The sequence below is a fragment of the Sarcophilus harrisii genome, chromosome 2 (assembly GCF_902635505.1).
Source record: "Sarcophilus harrisii chromosome 2, mSarHar1.11, whole genome shotgun sequence".
In the NCBI taxonomy this organism is placed as follows: domain Eukaryota; kingdom Metazoa; phylum Chordata; class Mammalia; order Dasyuromorphia; family Dasyuridae; genus Sarcophilus; species Sarcophilus harrisii.
The window spans coordinates 618601575-618617654 of NC_045427.1; the positions used below are offsets into that span (position 1 = coordinate 618601575).

At 41.5% G+C, this 16080-nt stretch overlaps 1 long non-coding RNA gene across 1 annotated transcript in view; it reads left to right on the forward strand.

Moving 5' to 3' along the window:
* LOC116421957 overlaps positions 1 to 14073 on the forward strand; it is a 37506-nt gene extending 23433 nt beyond the window's left edge. Inside the window, exon 3 of the long non-coding RNA XR_004232551.1 lies at positions 13825 to 14073. This is a non-coding gene — a long non-coding RNA (uncharacterized LOC116421957). The remainder of the gene's footprint in view (positions 1 to 13824) is intronic.
* Positions 14074 to 16080: the final 2007 nt, after the last annotated feature.

A 16080-nucleotide genomic window follows, 5' to 3' on the forward strand; every position in this document is an offset into this window, starting at 1 on the left:
AAAAATAGATAAACAGAACAGAATGGGGAATCCAGAAATAGAACCAAACGCATCCAAAAGATTAGTGTTTGATAAGTTCAAGGGAAATAAATCATTCTTCCATAAAAGTAGTTGGGAAATTGCACAGCAGTATGGTAAAAATGAATTTAAATCGATATTTCATACCATATCCTGTAATGTTAATTTCCAGTTGGATCAATGTGTTAAACATTTTCAAAATATAAAATGTTATAAGAAGAATATCCCTCTCCCTTCTAAAAAGAGGATATATTTGTCTCTATCAAATGGAAGAAATAAATGGGGATAAATTGGATGGGTTAATTATACAAAGTAAAATTTTCTATATCACCGAAGAATGAAAAGAAAAGTAAAAATTTGGATACTATTTCTATAAAATTTTCTGACCTTAGACTCTGAAAAGAAGTAATACAACTTGACTAGGATGATGCTTAATTCCCCCAGTGGATAAATGGCCAAAGGCTATGAACAGATAATTTACAAAAGAAGAAGTGCAAATTGTGAATAATCACTTGAAAACTTGTTCAGTTTCTCTAATAATTAAAGAAATGCAAATTAAAATAACTCTTAGGTAGCATCTTATGTTCATCAAACTGAAAAAAGAATTCATTTAAAATGAATTTTTAACGTTACTGCAGGAAATAGAAATACTAAGTAGGAGAGAAAAAAAATATAGGTTATAAGGAGTTGATGCCTAATGTAATTAAGAAGATAATAAGATATCACCACCTGCTCTTGATTAATTCAAGTCATTTTGCTGAGCTGAACTTCAACCCAGCAGTCCCATATTGAGAAAACTATCAGTATGATTGTGCCCCTCTCTAGCAGAGATCTTTGAAAGAACAAGGAGAATGGGAGACAGGCTACAGGATTGGAGAAAGGAATATGTCTTTTTGATTTTTCCAAGAAAGAATGAAAATAAACCTTACGAACCTTACAAACATAACTCTTATGAGTTTGCCTTTGATTATTGGCAAAATTTGAGAACATTATCAAAGGGATTGAATACCAGTATCCAGAAAAGGAAACAGCAAGCCAAAGACCTATCATATCTTCATCAAGATAATTCATGCCAGATTAAGTTGATTTCCTTTTTTTCTTTGAAGTCCCTAAACTATAGATATGAAGAATCCTGGAAGCTGGATTACTAGCTGATCTTCAGTTCCCCAAAACAGGAGTTCCTCATGGGATGGTCACATGGGAAATGACTGCCTACAAAAAGAATATTTAAATATAGACTTCAAATGATTTGTGTATGATAGAAGAAGAAATGAAGAGAATTGTTTTTGTACACTCTGCTATGGGTGAAAACTCTTGGTGACAGATGAGTATGTAACTTCTAAGTCACTTCAGTAGACAGAAAAATATAAGGTGAAAAGATGATTTTTTTCCTTCTGGGCACTGGAGAATAAGAAGGAGATGGTCCTTTTTCTTCCACTGACTATCAGCCTGCCAATAAGGCCATTTATCCATTCATCCATGCAATATTAAGCCATTGCAATCTATTATTCCATCTCACTTTGACTGTAGTCCTCAGTTCATAGGATTACAGTTTTAGAACAGGAAGGAATTTTGCCATCATCTAACCCCTCCTTTTAGATACGTGTAATAATCTTGGGCATATTTCTTCATTTATTTCCTCATTTATCAAATGAAGAAGTTGGGCTAGATAATCTCAAAGGAATCTCAAAGATTCCTCCATATCTATATCTATCTATCTATCTATCTATCTATCTATCTATCTAAGAGAGGGGGATGGGGGATAAGCTTATGAAGTGAGGAAGCTCCCATGGCCCGTGATAAGAAGCAATGAAACATTGAGATCCAATATTTTCACTACTGTTGTCCATGTAACCATGGACATGGTGCTCTTAGATTGAAGTCCAGTTCATCCCATGAAGATGGGATCATAGGTTTATAGATCATAAGAGAATAAGAAAGTGTATAAAGGAGAGAGTGTTTAGTAGTATCAAAAGCTCCAGGAAAGTCAAGAAGAAAGAAAATTAAGAAAAGACCATTAGATTTGACAATTAAGAGATCATCGGTGATTTTGCAGAGGGTAGTTTCAATTGAGGTAAGGATTTGAGACTTTTGTAAAGAGTTGAAAAGTTAATGAAAGAAATGGAGGCAACAAAAGATGTCATCCAGGTGACTGCAAAATCCACTGCCTCAGAAAATCTGGTTTGTGAAGAACTGGAACAAAATGGGAACATCTTCTTTCCTTTCTCTTTTACTCCATGATTTTTCTACCCCATGATTTAAATGAAGGGTGTTTAACCTGAAGAAAACTAGTTGGGGGAGGAGCATAGGTGATGGGTGTTTCCAAGCATACAAAATATAGAAGAGGAATTGGGTTTGTTCTTCTGATCCCCTAAGGATAGAACTTGGAGTAATGGGTGAAAGTTATAAAGAGGTGATATTAAGCTGATTGTCAGGGAAAATGTCAGGGAAATCTTTAGAGGAATGGGCTGCTTAGGAGGCAGTGGATGTACAATGTCACCCCCACTCCCCCAGTGGGGGATATGAGGTCTCAGTAAATTTCTATTGCTACATTAAGAATGTAAAGAACAGTAAAGACTGTTCCAAGGACAGGGAGTGGTAGGTTGGAGGAGCCACAATGGGACTCATTAGCTTAGAGAAATATGTTTCTTTTGGAAAAGGGCACAGTATTAACCAATCAGTGAGAATTTTTACACACCAGACATTGCTCTATTTATAAGTCTGAATAACTTATAGTAAGATATGGCTATGCTCTCCCAACTTTGGGTGAGTTATCTTGTGTTCAGGGTAGCTGAGTTGTTGTGGGGGCACAGGTTTTTATAAGAGAAAATAGGACAGGTTATGGAATGAGCTGGACTTCAATCTAAGAGCACTGCTACATAAATGCAGGAAAAACATCTGTTATTTAGGTGCCAGCCAGGGCATCTCAACTTTCAATGACCAGTTCCTTTAAGAACTAGAATGGATGTTTCCAGGAGAGATTGATAAAACCATTGACCTGGAGCTAAGACTTAGACTTAAGACAGCCTCTCATTTTGCAGATTAAGAAATGGCAAGCCCAGGGAAGATGCATCTTTTGTAAAATCACAAGCTAGTGTCTGAGGCAGGATTTGAACTGAGGCCTTGTTGAATCTAGCTCTGGCTTGTAAAATGCCAGAGCCAGTCTCCATGCCATATTGTTACCAAGAATCTGTCAACTTGTTGCTGGAGTTGTCACAACAAATTACTTATCATGACTTACTGGTGATGTCCTCTAAAAAGGTCCAGTGTTAGCGAGAAATGGGTTATGCCATCCAGGAGACCACAGAAACCATTTTAGCCCTCTCTGTTAAAAAAAATTCCTAGGATATAAACATAAATAAACTTAGTTTAGAAATGAAAGAATTAGCTAATGAAAAAATGTTCAGGTAGGATAGATATTTGCTTCTTGAGGATGGGGATTTCATCTTTATATCTTCAGTACCATGAACAGCGCCTGGTTTATAGTAGTTGTTTCATAAGTGCTTTTAAATAAAGTTGCTATGTTGATGAAAGGAGACCAACTACAAGCATCCACCAGGTCCTTGAGCTATTCCTCATCCCCAAAGGAAGTGATTATGCCCTAATAACTAGCAGCAGGTAGGAGCTGGGTCAGAGGAAACAATAAGCGAAGCTCAGGACGTAAGCCCAGAGACTAAAACCAGAGACAAAGCATTTTGAGCTGGGCAAAGTCTGAGTCTTTGAAGCTCATCCAATAGGCTAAGCACCTAACCTGTGAAAGCAACCACAGTAGCCAATCAGCACATAGGTGGCCTCACGCTTTGGCTGCCAGGATACACAATTATACCAGAGGAAATGCACTGGCCACATCCCCTGGACCTATTTCCTAATGGAAATTGGCTGATCTGCCAATGGCTCCAAAAGCAACTTGGTACATGTGGTCTCTATGCCAATGTATCAGTGAAGAAGAGTGGAAGAACACAGAGTTCCAAGATTTTCAGCTGGGGTCTCTTGGCCACTAGTTTGTCCCTCAGGGATAGAATTTATATGTCAAATGTGAAGTCAGATAAAAGCAAAGATTCCTGCCAGTCTTTGTCTAGAAAATCATTTGGCTTCACTCCAGGAATATATTTTCTCCATGTGTTACACAATAAGATTTCATTTCACCAAAGTTTTATTAAAGCATCCACTATGTTCCAGGCAGGATGCTTGCTGCTAAATCTACAGACAAAAGAGAAAACAGGACCTGCACTCAGACAGCTCATCATTTTCACATATAATTAAATTCACAATATAAAAAAGAGAAACAAAAAGTTATGGAGTGATAGGTAATAACTGGAGAAAATCGGGGGGAAAGGGAGGCAATAAGCATTTATTAAGAACCTATTTATGTCCTGATTGTTGTACTAAGTCCTTTGCAAATATTACTTCATTTGATCAGGAAAGGTCTTGTGGAGTAGGACCTTAACTGAGCTTTTATCAAGGTAGAGATTCCAGAAGATGTGTAAGGATCAAGAGGACTCTAGGCAAGTAGGGATGCACTTCCCTGGGATTTGGAAATAGGCAGTGTGGCTGAAATGCAAATTATATGAAAGAGCTGTAATGAGTAAATCAGTCTGAAAAAAATCTGCTGATTCCAGCCTACTTTGAAGTCCTTTAAATACCATATATTTTATTCTAGAGGAAATAGGCAAGTTACTGATTCTTCTGGAACAGGTGATGCTACTATTGACAGAGAAAATCAAATCGAGACATTTGAAATGTTTGCGGGCATAAATAACAAGCTGGAAGAATTCCTCTTAGCCCAGCACCTCCTGCTACCTCTAACAGAAAGGAAGTCCGGCAGAGCTCAGCTGCATCCAAGTCAGAAATTGCTTTTTAATTCTTCAGATATTCATGACTTCATCAGTGTAGGCAGTCCCTCAGTGAGCAGAGTGTTGCTCCCTTGATGCAACACTCTTTGAGGATTGCCATGGCCAGAAATCTCACTGCTCTCTGACAATAGCCTCTTCAACTCAAAAGTCTTGTCCTTGTTTCTAATCCTGATGCTAATCATATTTTCATTTCTAATTTCAAACCTTTGTTGTTCAGTCATTTCAGCCATGTCCAATTTTTCATGATTCCTTTTAGGGTTTTCTTGGCAGACACTGGAGTGGTTTGTTATTTCTCTAGTTCATTTTACCGATGAGGAAACTGAGTTAAACAGGAGTAAGTGACTTGCCCAGACGAACACAGCAAATGTCTAAGGTTTGAACTGAGGTCTTCCTGACTCCAGTCTGGATGCCCTCCTGACTCCAGTCCTGATGCCCTACCCAGATGCCCCATTCTCACTTTAACCCTAGACTATACTGGAAGCCTTTTCCAACTATAATATGATGGAGCCTGTATTCCCTGGCTTCAATTTCTAAGGCCCAGAGGTCACCTCCACAACATAGTGAGGCAAAGAACTTTATTTGGTGCAAGGAATTTAAAATTATTTTTTTAAAAATAGGAGCCTTCATCATTACCCTTGTGAGACATCTAGAGGGATATGCTTGGTGCCAATTTCTATCTCTTGGGAACATCAGATAGTAGGAAAGTTTTCTCACAGCTCTTAAGGTTATAACTTTCACTTATCTCCTTGGCCAGGCTTGATTCAAGTGGAGGAAGTGTCCTGAGCTTTTCTGAGACCCCAGGTGTGGACCCTGCTGCTCTAGAAGATTTAAACCAATAATGCATGAATTGAGAAACTTGGTGTGTCCAGCCAGTGCTGATGCCAGGGGAAGATTAGGGGAAGTAAAGGGAGAGAGCTATAACATCTACATTCTGGAGACCCTGGCCTTGAGGCACTTAGTCTGGTGAAGAAGGGACAGATTTTTGCCCTCAGAAAACCTCTGGTCTGATTGTGAAGAGACAAACTCTGACTGGAGTTGGGGGCAGATTATGAGTATTATGAGAGAGAAAAAATCCTGACTCTCTGCAGTGCCGAAAGTATGGGGAGAGACACAATCCCTTCCTCCAACAGTCCCTAGGGCAGGCTCTTAGCTTATTTCATATCACAAACCTCTTTATCAGTCTAGTGAAGTATTTAGGAGAATTCTCAAAAAAATAATTTTTTATTTACATTTAGTTTCCCAATGTATAAAGTAAAAATACATGGGATTACCAAAGAAGCCAACTGACAAACAATTATCCAATTTTTTTTTTAATTTACAGACTCCAGATTAAAAACTCTGAATGTAGAATGAGAGAAGAAGCAAAAATACCAAAAAATGCACATACATTATCTATCTACAAAATTATGTAAAATATATATTTTATACATAGTGTATGTATATACAAACTAGAGATATTGTGTTCCAAGTCTTGAACAATTTTCAGTTTTAGCTGCTTTATATCACTATATACATATGTTTTTGGAACACTATACTATAATGTGTGTATTTAGATATACTTTTGTGTATACTTTTGAATATATACACACTTTTGCAACTGTATCATACATGTATATCTGTAGATCCTCCGTGCATGTATTTGTACATAATGTCTAGTTTGTGTGTAGATGTATATATGGGATATATACACACATACACACTTTGGGAACACCCTCCCTATATAAATATACGTGTCTGTGTACATATAATTGTCCTGGGCTTGTGAGGTCACCAGTCCCTGCGATGCTCGCTGTAGCATCCCTCTGCATCCTCTAGTCTTAGGGAATCACTAAGAGATTAAGTCACTTGCCCGTGATCAAAGTTGGCGAGGGTCTCAGCACAAGACTGGAGCCCTCTCTGCAGCTGCAACAGTTCTAACTCTCACAAGAAGGACTCTAGAAACAATGTTGCACTAAAGAGTCAGCAGAGATTCCCTAACTGCATGATCCTAGATGAATCCCCTGAGTCTGTTTCCAAATCTGTAAAATGAATTTTAATGATACCCCTGCTACAACTAAAAGGTCCTATAGTTAACATCATTATTATAATAACCATCACCTGTCGCTGATACATTTCTGTACTGTTAGAATATAAACATCAGGAGGGAAGGGGTTGTTGTTTGTGTCCCAGCATTCATCACGGTGTCTAGTATGTCCTTAATAAATGTTAATCGATTGACTACCCCGATCAGGGTAATAATGGGAGCCATAAGACCAGGTGACTCTCCTCCCCATGCAGGTGTCTGTCTTCCTCCTGTATGATTCCTCCGCATCCCCATCACCATGGCAAGATTTCTCCAGCTCCAGGACCAGCCCTCCTTCTCTCTCTGCCTTTGTCTCTCTTTAATGAACGTGTCTGTCAGTGAGCCCAGTGTGGGAAAGGCTTAGATAAGTAGGAAGATTGATCTTTCAGCTCTCAAAGAGAACAAGAGCTAGCCCTGTCAATCAATAGTCTCGGCGTTTCCAGGGACAGCAGCGTCCAGAGAATTTTCTGAGAGAACCTTTCCTCTCCCCACCACCTTGTTGAAATAGGACCAATCCTTATTGATCTGAGGCCTGCCTTGGGGCTCTTGGGCATCCTCTTTCCTTCCCTTCAAACCAAAGAGACCCAGAAAAATGATCGGACGTGTCCTGAGTTGCACAGCAGCTATTTAACAGAGCCAGGCTAGTGGCTCAGAATCACTCTAAGTTTTATTTAGGCCTGATCAGATCTCCTGGTATCTGGTGAGCCTCAGGGTCAGGGAAATCTCCCCGAGGGCCTGGGTGACCTTGGCAAAAGCTGCTAATTTACTGGGCCGTATTTCCTTTCTCTGTAAAATTAGGATTTGACTAAATGATCCTGGGGGGCCCTTCCAGTTCTTAATTCGTTATCCTACAAGTGGAAAGAATTTAAGAAAGAATCTGTATTATTGACTCTTTGCCAGGAGAGAGAGTAGATAGAAGTACTCTGAGTCCTTAGACACTTATCTCTTTACTTGACCTTATAGTGATCAACACGGCCAATTCTGGGGATTTCAGCTCAGCTCAAATGATTCTCTACTTTACATTAGGATCCTAGCACTGGGAATCCTTAGTTAGGGATGGGGGACGGACTTTGGTGGAGATCACAGGGAATAGGGCAAAACCTGTATCCCATACTCTGCTCCAGGTGACCCCTGATCTCCATTTGTACTGAAGAACTGGTCAGAGAGTATAAATTCCTCACAACGTGTTGAATTCATTCCAGACACTCAATATACATTTATTAAGCGCTTACTGTGTGCTAAGCATTATACTAAGCACTACAGATACAAAGAAGGACAAAGATGGTGTTTGTTCTCAAGGAGCTTATAATCTAATGAGGAGATAACACGCAGGCAATCATTGATAAATTTTATACAGGATAAATTGAAAATAATCAACAGAGGAAGATGTTCAGATTAAAGGAATTTAAAAAGGCTTCCTATAGAAGGTGAGATTTTTAGCTGGGATTTGAAGGACTTGAAGGAAAGTCTGCAGCTGTGCCCCAAAACTGTCTCATCCAAATCAAGTCAATATTACCATTCCTTCTGAAAAGGATATGTCAACATACCTGTATAGCCTTCCACTCTCCAACTTAATGACTTTCCCGATCAAAACCTGCTCCCTTGTTTACCAGTTCCCTATAGGAATATAAGCTCTTTTACCTGCCCTCTATTAGAATGTAAGCTCCTTGAGGTCAGGAATCATGTGTTACTTTTATATTTGTATATATGTCAATGCCCAGCATAGTGCCTGGTACAAAGTAAGTGCTGAATAAATGCTTTTCTTTTAGTTAGTCATTCATGTATTCTTCCTTTGAGGGGGTGGTCACTGAGATGGAGGTGAATTGTCTGTCCAGGCCCAGTACTCCCCTTCCATCCTTGGCCAAGGTCACTGAAACAGCCTGACTTCTCTACACCAGCACTAGTTCCCTTTTCAATAATAATCATACCCTTGAACATCTGCCCAGCTCTTCATTCCTTTCAGAACACTTTCCCCATCCATTATATCATTAGATCCTACAACAGCCCAGGGAGCTGGAGCCTGGAATATTCTCCCCATTTGACAGATGGCCTCCACTAACATATTACTCTGATGCTCCATTGAGGCATGCAGAGGACCTGGGGTTCTCAAAGACTAAGCCAGTAAATTGGAAACTCTGGCAAGTACTACCAGGTTGGCAAGCCTTGAATGCAGGCTTGGCGGGGAATCCTGTCTCCATTCCAGGCACCAGCCCGGCTAAGTGATGAGGTACTTCTCACCAGAAGGTGGCCACCAGGGCAGGAACGTTGGGGCCAAAGCAGTTCAAGGAACTGTGAGACTAAAATGGGGAGGAGCCCAAGCCCTGGTGATGTCCCAGATCTTGGGCCTGTAAAATAATTTGCCAGAGGTCACACAATGAGTTGAGACTCAGGCTCTCCAATTGCCAGCCCAGAATTCTTTGTGCCCTACCTGTGGTATGATGGCTAGAAGGCCAGCCTCGGAGACAGGATAACTTGGGTTCTAGTCCTGACTCTGTTCTTACTCCCTAAATGATTATGAATCACCTAATCACCTCTGAGCCCCAATTTCTACATCCATAAAATGGGGATAATTACATTCATAACTACCTCACAGGGGTGCTGCAAGGCTTGTATGAGGACATCTCTGTAAAGCAATCCCAGCATCCTCTCAACTGGGCAGTACCCACTTTGTTGTGAAGATAAAATGAGATGCTCTGTATGAAGCTCTTTGCAAACTTACAAGTGCCATATGTGTGTGTGTATTTATATATCTAAGTGTGTAGGTGTATGTGTATATTTATATGTGCATGTAAATGTGTGCATATACTATTTGTATATCTGTAAGTGTATATATGTATGCATAGACACATGTGTATATCTGTATCTCTTTGTGTATATATATATGTATATATACATATACATAGAGAGAGACAAAGAGGATGGAAGGGAGGAAGAGAGCGAGAGACAGAGAGAGATGGGGGGAGCGGGAGGGAGGGAGGAGAGGAGAAAGGGAGAGAGAAACAGAGACACAAAGAGGGAGAGAGAGACAGAGAAGGAGGGAGAAAGGGAGGGAGAGAAGGAGGAAGAGGGAGAAGAAGAGGGGGAGAGAAGGGGAAGGAATAGAGAGAAAGAAACAGAGACAGAGAGAGAAAGAGAGAGAGAGAGAGACACAGAGAGACACAAAGACAGAGACAGACAGAGAGACAGAGAGAAAGAGAGAGAGAGAGACAGAGAAACAGAGAAAGAGAGAGAGAGAAAGAGAGATAGCGAAAGAGAGAGAGAGACAGAGAAACAGAGAGAAAGAGAGAAAGAGAGAGAGAGAGAGAGAGAGAGAGAGAGAGAGAGAGAGAGAGAGCTATTATCATGATTGATTGACCATAATGTTGGTTTGTAGTGATGACTCATGGGGAAAAGTAAGCCACAACTACATGTATTGGGGATAAATATTTGAGTGTGATTGTAATAAAATAACCAAAATTTCAAAGAAGGGAGAAGGGAGGAGAAGAAGAGAAATGTTTGGTAGAATAAAGAAACCTGTGGATTGATAGATCTGTGACCAGGGTTGGTGAAAGGTGATATTCACCACCAGGGGCAGACCTGAGAAAAAAATCATGATCAAGAAAAAAATGGAACTTCTCTTTCAGTTCTCCCTCAACAAAATTCTCTCATTGGGCAGGAAAAAGGGAGAAGAAAACACAACTTTTTTTGAAAAAAGAGAGGGGAAGGAAGAGAAGGGAGGCAGCAAGACAGGAGGGGCAGAACAAGGGGGTGGAGGGTATATCCTGAAGACAAGATGGGAAGTTTTAATCAAGGTCCCACTTGTTTGATTCAAGAAACTTGAGTTATTTATTTGGGAAGATGGGGATTATAAGAGCTGACATTTATAAAGTCTTTCACTTATGGGAGGGCACTTTCCCTCCTTCAATGAAATTTGAACCCTACAATAGCCCTCCAAAGCAGAGGCTAACTTTTTTTTTTTCATTTTTGACCATATCTGTGGGAATTCTTGATTAGAGAATTCTCTCCAACCATGCAGACTGGCATATGCTCTGCAAAGTATAGTCTTAGAGAAATGCTTGGGGCGTAGAGAAATTAAGTGACCCACAGTCAGTACATGGTAGAAATAGGGTTTGAACCTAGATCTCCTCTATTCAGAGACTGGTTCTCTCTAACTTTTAAGCCAAACTGCCTCTCAGCACAACTTTTTTTTATAATAATAGCTTTGCATTTTTCAAAATATATGCAAAGATAGTTTTCCACATTTACCTTTGCAAAACCTTGCTCTAAATTTTTCTCCCTCCCTCTTCCCTTAGACAGTAACTCTTTTAGGTTAAGCATGTGCAATTCTTTTAAACATATTTACACATTTATCATTCAGTACAACTATTATTTCCATCATTTTACAAATGAGGAAATTGAGACCCAAAGAGTTTTAGCTACTTGCAAGGGTCACTTCAATCCTGATTGGTGCAATGTTTTATGCCATCCTTCCCAAGTCTCCTCATCCTGGGCAGTCAGGATGATCCCATATTCAAATCCAGAAAAGAACTTTGAGATCATCCAGTAGCCTCATGTTACAGATGACTAACGGAGGCCCTGAATAGTAAGTGATCTGTCCCAAATTCCACAAATTAGAAGTGATAGAACGGACACTTGAATCCAAGTCTTCTGAATGGAGAGCTCAGGTTCTCTTTAAAGCTGTCTCCTTTTGTCTATTTCTTTCCACAAATTCTCCCTAGGGGGTCCACCCAATCTCTAGTCTATTTGTATTGTCTATTATGTGCACCCACTACATGGGTGCTATGGGAATATTTGGGCTGTCCATCTGTTATCTCACACTCTCAACATGAGCACTCCAAGATCACGTAACTAATAAATGGCAAAATTGGGGTTGGAAGACTCGGTCCTTGGTGCTCTCTATTGTCCTCATTCCCTCCAGAAAAGGGAAAAGCATACTTCTATGGGGCAGCAGAGAAAATTCTAGTCCAAGACAAATGCCCTCAACCCCTCACATGGCCAGTCCTACTCTGGACTCACTTTATTTTTAAAAAATATTGATTAAGCACCTTTCTTTCAAGGCACTGTGGTAGATTCTGAGAATTCAAATGTGAAAAAGAAACAGCCCCTGATTTCAAGGAGTTTCCATTTTGCTACATAGGAAGCAAGCAAAGAATACACAGTCCCTGACCTACAGGATGGAACAATCCATTGTGTTCTCTGATAAATCTTTGACAATGTCGAGAGGCCACCTGCCCTTCCTTTCAGGAATTCTGGACCTGCCTATTGTGGAAGAAGAATCTAGGATAATTCATTAGATGATGATTTACACCACTGGCCAGTATCTTATCCCAGTTATTGGGAAAGAACCCTCTCCTAAACACTGGGTCTGGAATCAGATGATCTGGCTTCAAATCCCAGTTTTGTCATTTATTCATTATGTAATTTTGGGAAGGCCATGTATCGAAGGAGTGACCAGATTAAAATTAAATAATTTAGGGTTTTTACCATTTAATAAACAACAAGAGGTCAAGAGATATCTAGCTGTGGAAATGACTCAATATCTCTGGGAAGGCTGGAGTTACCCTTTGGGGGGAAATAGGAGGATAATCACACATGTGGGAATCACTCCTTTATTCTCCCATCTTCAACAAGTATATTGGTTGACATATTTATTTCACACCATTTTATATTGAAATCTAGGAATACAATTTTTTTTGGAATTCAGGATAAAATCCATCTTCCCTGGTCACTCTGAAGGGAAGTAATTCTTCCTCACACTTAAATGGTAACAGCTAATCTCAACTGACTCAACTTCCCCTCTTCCCCATACATTATTACACCAAAGACAATCACTGATAGTGAACAAGCATTTATCAGAGTAAGTAAGTAAGAAGCAATCAGAGAAGGCATAGAGATCTCTTTAAAAGATAGAACACTCAAGAGTGAGCAGATCCCGTGATGCAGTGAGGAAATGAAATTTCAGCTCAGCCAGGAAAGAATGGTAGTACCCAGCAAATTCATTCTTAACGGTCTTTGGAGATCAAAGGGATCAAAGAACAAGTTATGGCATCGACTTTTCCATATGTTCCTGTCACTCCAGGAAGGAAGACAATTCCCATTTGCCATTCCAAGGCCACGCCTTGCTCCTTTTATCCACCCTCTCTCTCTCTCTCTCTCTCTCTCTCTCTCTCTCTCTGTCTCTCTCTCTCTCTCTCCTCTCTCTCTCTCTCTCTCTCTCTCTCTGTCTCTCTCTGTCTCTCTCTCTGTCTCTCTCTGTCTCTCTCTCTCTCTCTCTCTCTCTCTCTCTGTCTCTCTCTCTCTTTGTCTCTCTCTCTGTCTCTCTCTCTCTGTCTCTTTGTCTCTCTGTCTCTCTGTCTCTCTCTCTCTGTCCGTCTGTCTCTCTCTCTGTCTGTCTCTCTCTCTCTGTCTGTCTCTCTCTCTTGGTCTCTCTCTGTCTCTCTATCTCTCTGTCTCTGTCTCTCTCTCTCTTGCTGAGGCAATTGGGGTTAAGTGACTTGTCCAGGGTCACACAGCCAGGAAGTAAGTGTCTGAGGTCAGATTTGAACTCAGGTCTGGTGCCCTAACCACTGGACCACTTAGCTACCGTCTGCTTCTCTTTCACAGACGTCTCAGTCAGTAGGTGTGACATCACTCTCCAAGTATGTAGAGGGCTCTTTCAAGGAATCCTAGGGAGAGATTACATCATTAATCTGAAAATCAGTCCCATTTATGAAGTGCTGACTGTGCGCCAGGTGCTGTGCTAAAAAGTTACTAGACAATCTCTATCCTCAAGGAACTTACAGTCCCTTGGGTATTGATGAGGGAGCACCAGGTGCTGTTGGGGTTAGAGGTGGGGAAGCTCCTTATTGATGTGTCATCTTGTGATCAGTGGATTTTTTTTTTAATTTTCAGGTTTAATTTTGCCAGCTCAACAGGCGAGGGAGAGGACTACAGCTGCCCTTAACTCTCTTTATCTGGTATTTTCATCACTCTTCACCCCGTGTTTTCTGTGCCTGCCTTGAGGGGAAAGCAGCTTTATAAATATGCCAGCAAACTGCTAATGAAGGACTTCCACAATTAAGCTGCTTTTGTGTCCATTGATGCCCTTTCCTTCTATTAAGCACCTGCTGTGTGCAAGGCACTGGGGAACATATAAACAGATAGCAGATGTGTCTCTAGTAGTTAATAGTAGCCATCATTATACCGCACCTATTACATGCGAGAGACCCCTTAAGCACATTATCTTCTCTTCTCTGATTCTCACAATAGCTCTGGGGCAGAGGTGCTATTATTAGCACCATTTTATACTTGGACCAAATAAGCTCTAATTCTCCTTTTGGCTGTCAGTCCTATGATCTAAGCGGGGGAAAGGAAAATGCATAGATGGGCAGGCTACAAAATGATATGGCCAGTCTCTCAATCCCGACCAAAGTCTAGAAAATCCCTTTTTCCTTTGGTTCAGTAGAGACAAAGTTCGAATATTTTCCAAAGGATTTTTTTCTGGGTAACAAGGGAAAACAAAACTTTTAAAAAGACTTTTAAAAGTCTGGAAATGGAGTTTTTAAAGGCAGTTTCTTATCCTAATGCAATCCAAGTCTAGCCATGGATGGGCTTGCCTGAGGCATTTTACCACTTTATTCCTTTTTCTTCCCAATCCCTTTTTTGCTCCCTTCCCCAGGGAAGGGGCTAGAAGTCGAGATTCAGTCATACACCTCTCTCCACTCCCCCCACTCCTCAAATACAGTGATTTCATTCTCTAATACGAAGCCTTTCTTCACTCTCCAGGCCCACATATGGGCAGCAAAACACAGCCGAGATACGTGGCTCTGACTCCACAAAGGTTTACTCCCTTTCTGGGGCTATTTCCCACATTTCTCCTAGATTGGGCTGGAAATTGGCAAGAAATGGGATTATGGGTGGGGGATTATAAGGAATGAAAGTGGGGGTAAGCAGACAGGTGAAGAACTGGAGGGAGCAGGAGACAAACAAGGAAGAGATTGAGGGAAGGATCCAGGGAGGCAAGTAGGGTTTTGGGGGAAGGAGATGAGCAAAGAGGCAAGAAAGTGAGGAGACTGGAAGGAGAAGGAAAGTTTATGGCAAAGAGATTGGGAGGGGCAGGCAAAGGGAAGGGCAAGTAAGGAGATTGGAGGTGTCGGGAGGTGATGGCAAAATCCGGGCCAGGACACTGCAGTGGACAATAGACTCAAAGCGGGCAAGAGAGAGGGAAGGAGGCTGGAGAGAGCAGGAAACAGATGAGGAAACAAGAAGCAGAAAGAAGCAGAGTGGGACCTAGCAACCGGAGCCTGGCACAAGGCAGGAAAGGGATGGAAAGGGAGGGGGAAAGCCAGAGATACCGATGGGGAGGGACAGCAAGGGTACCAGGCAGGCAGAGGCAAAGAAGAGAGGATCAAGGAGAGGAGAGCGGACTCAGGAGGAAAGCTGTTATTGAGGCAGCTTGTTTATCCACTGGAGATAAATCCTGCTGGCTCCCAGGGAAGACTAGCTGGGCAGAATTCCAGCCCCATCTCTCTATTTATCTTGTCCCCTTGTTGGGGGTTGGGGAACCGAGTGCCAAGGCCAATCTGGCTCTTGACTGAGCTCCAGAGGCCTCGTGGTCCCCCCCTCATGGAACCATTACTGTCTCCGAGCTTTCTGGCACGGTGGACATCTGGCAGTTATCCCCCCACTGCCAGCCGCTGCAGGTCCCCACGCCTCTGCCCAGGATTCAAGGCGCCGCTGTTTCATTCTGACCTACCTTCCCAGCCTCCCCTGTTTTCCAGAGTTCTCTGCTGCGGAGAGAGGGCTGGGTTTAGAATCAGAGGGGCTGCCATGGAATCCTGGCTGCCTCTGTACCTGAGTCACCTTGGGCAAATATTGCCTCTTTGGGGGTTCGGTTTCCTCACCTGGAAAATAAAGGGGTGAGATTCAATGATGCCTTAGGTTCCTTCCAATTAGTGGTATGGTGGAAGCAGTCTGAGGTTAGGTACCATTAGGCAAACCATTCAAACTCTCTGGGCTTCCATTTCTCCATGTACAAAATGGACAAGAAGGCCTCAGAAAACCCTCCCCAATAGAGATGGACAAATTTCTCCTTCTGACCGGACTTCTCTCTCCTCCCAGAACAAGCCTTGTACTCTCCTTGACAACCACAATCTTGTGTCTCCACAT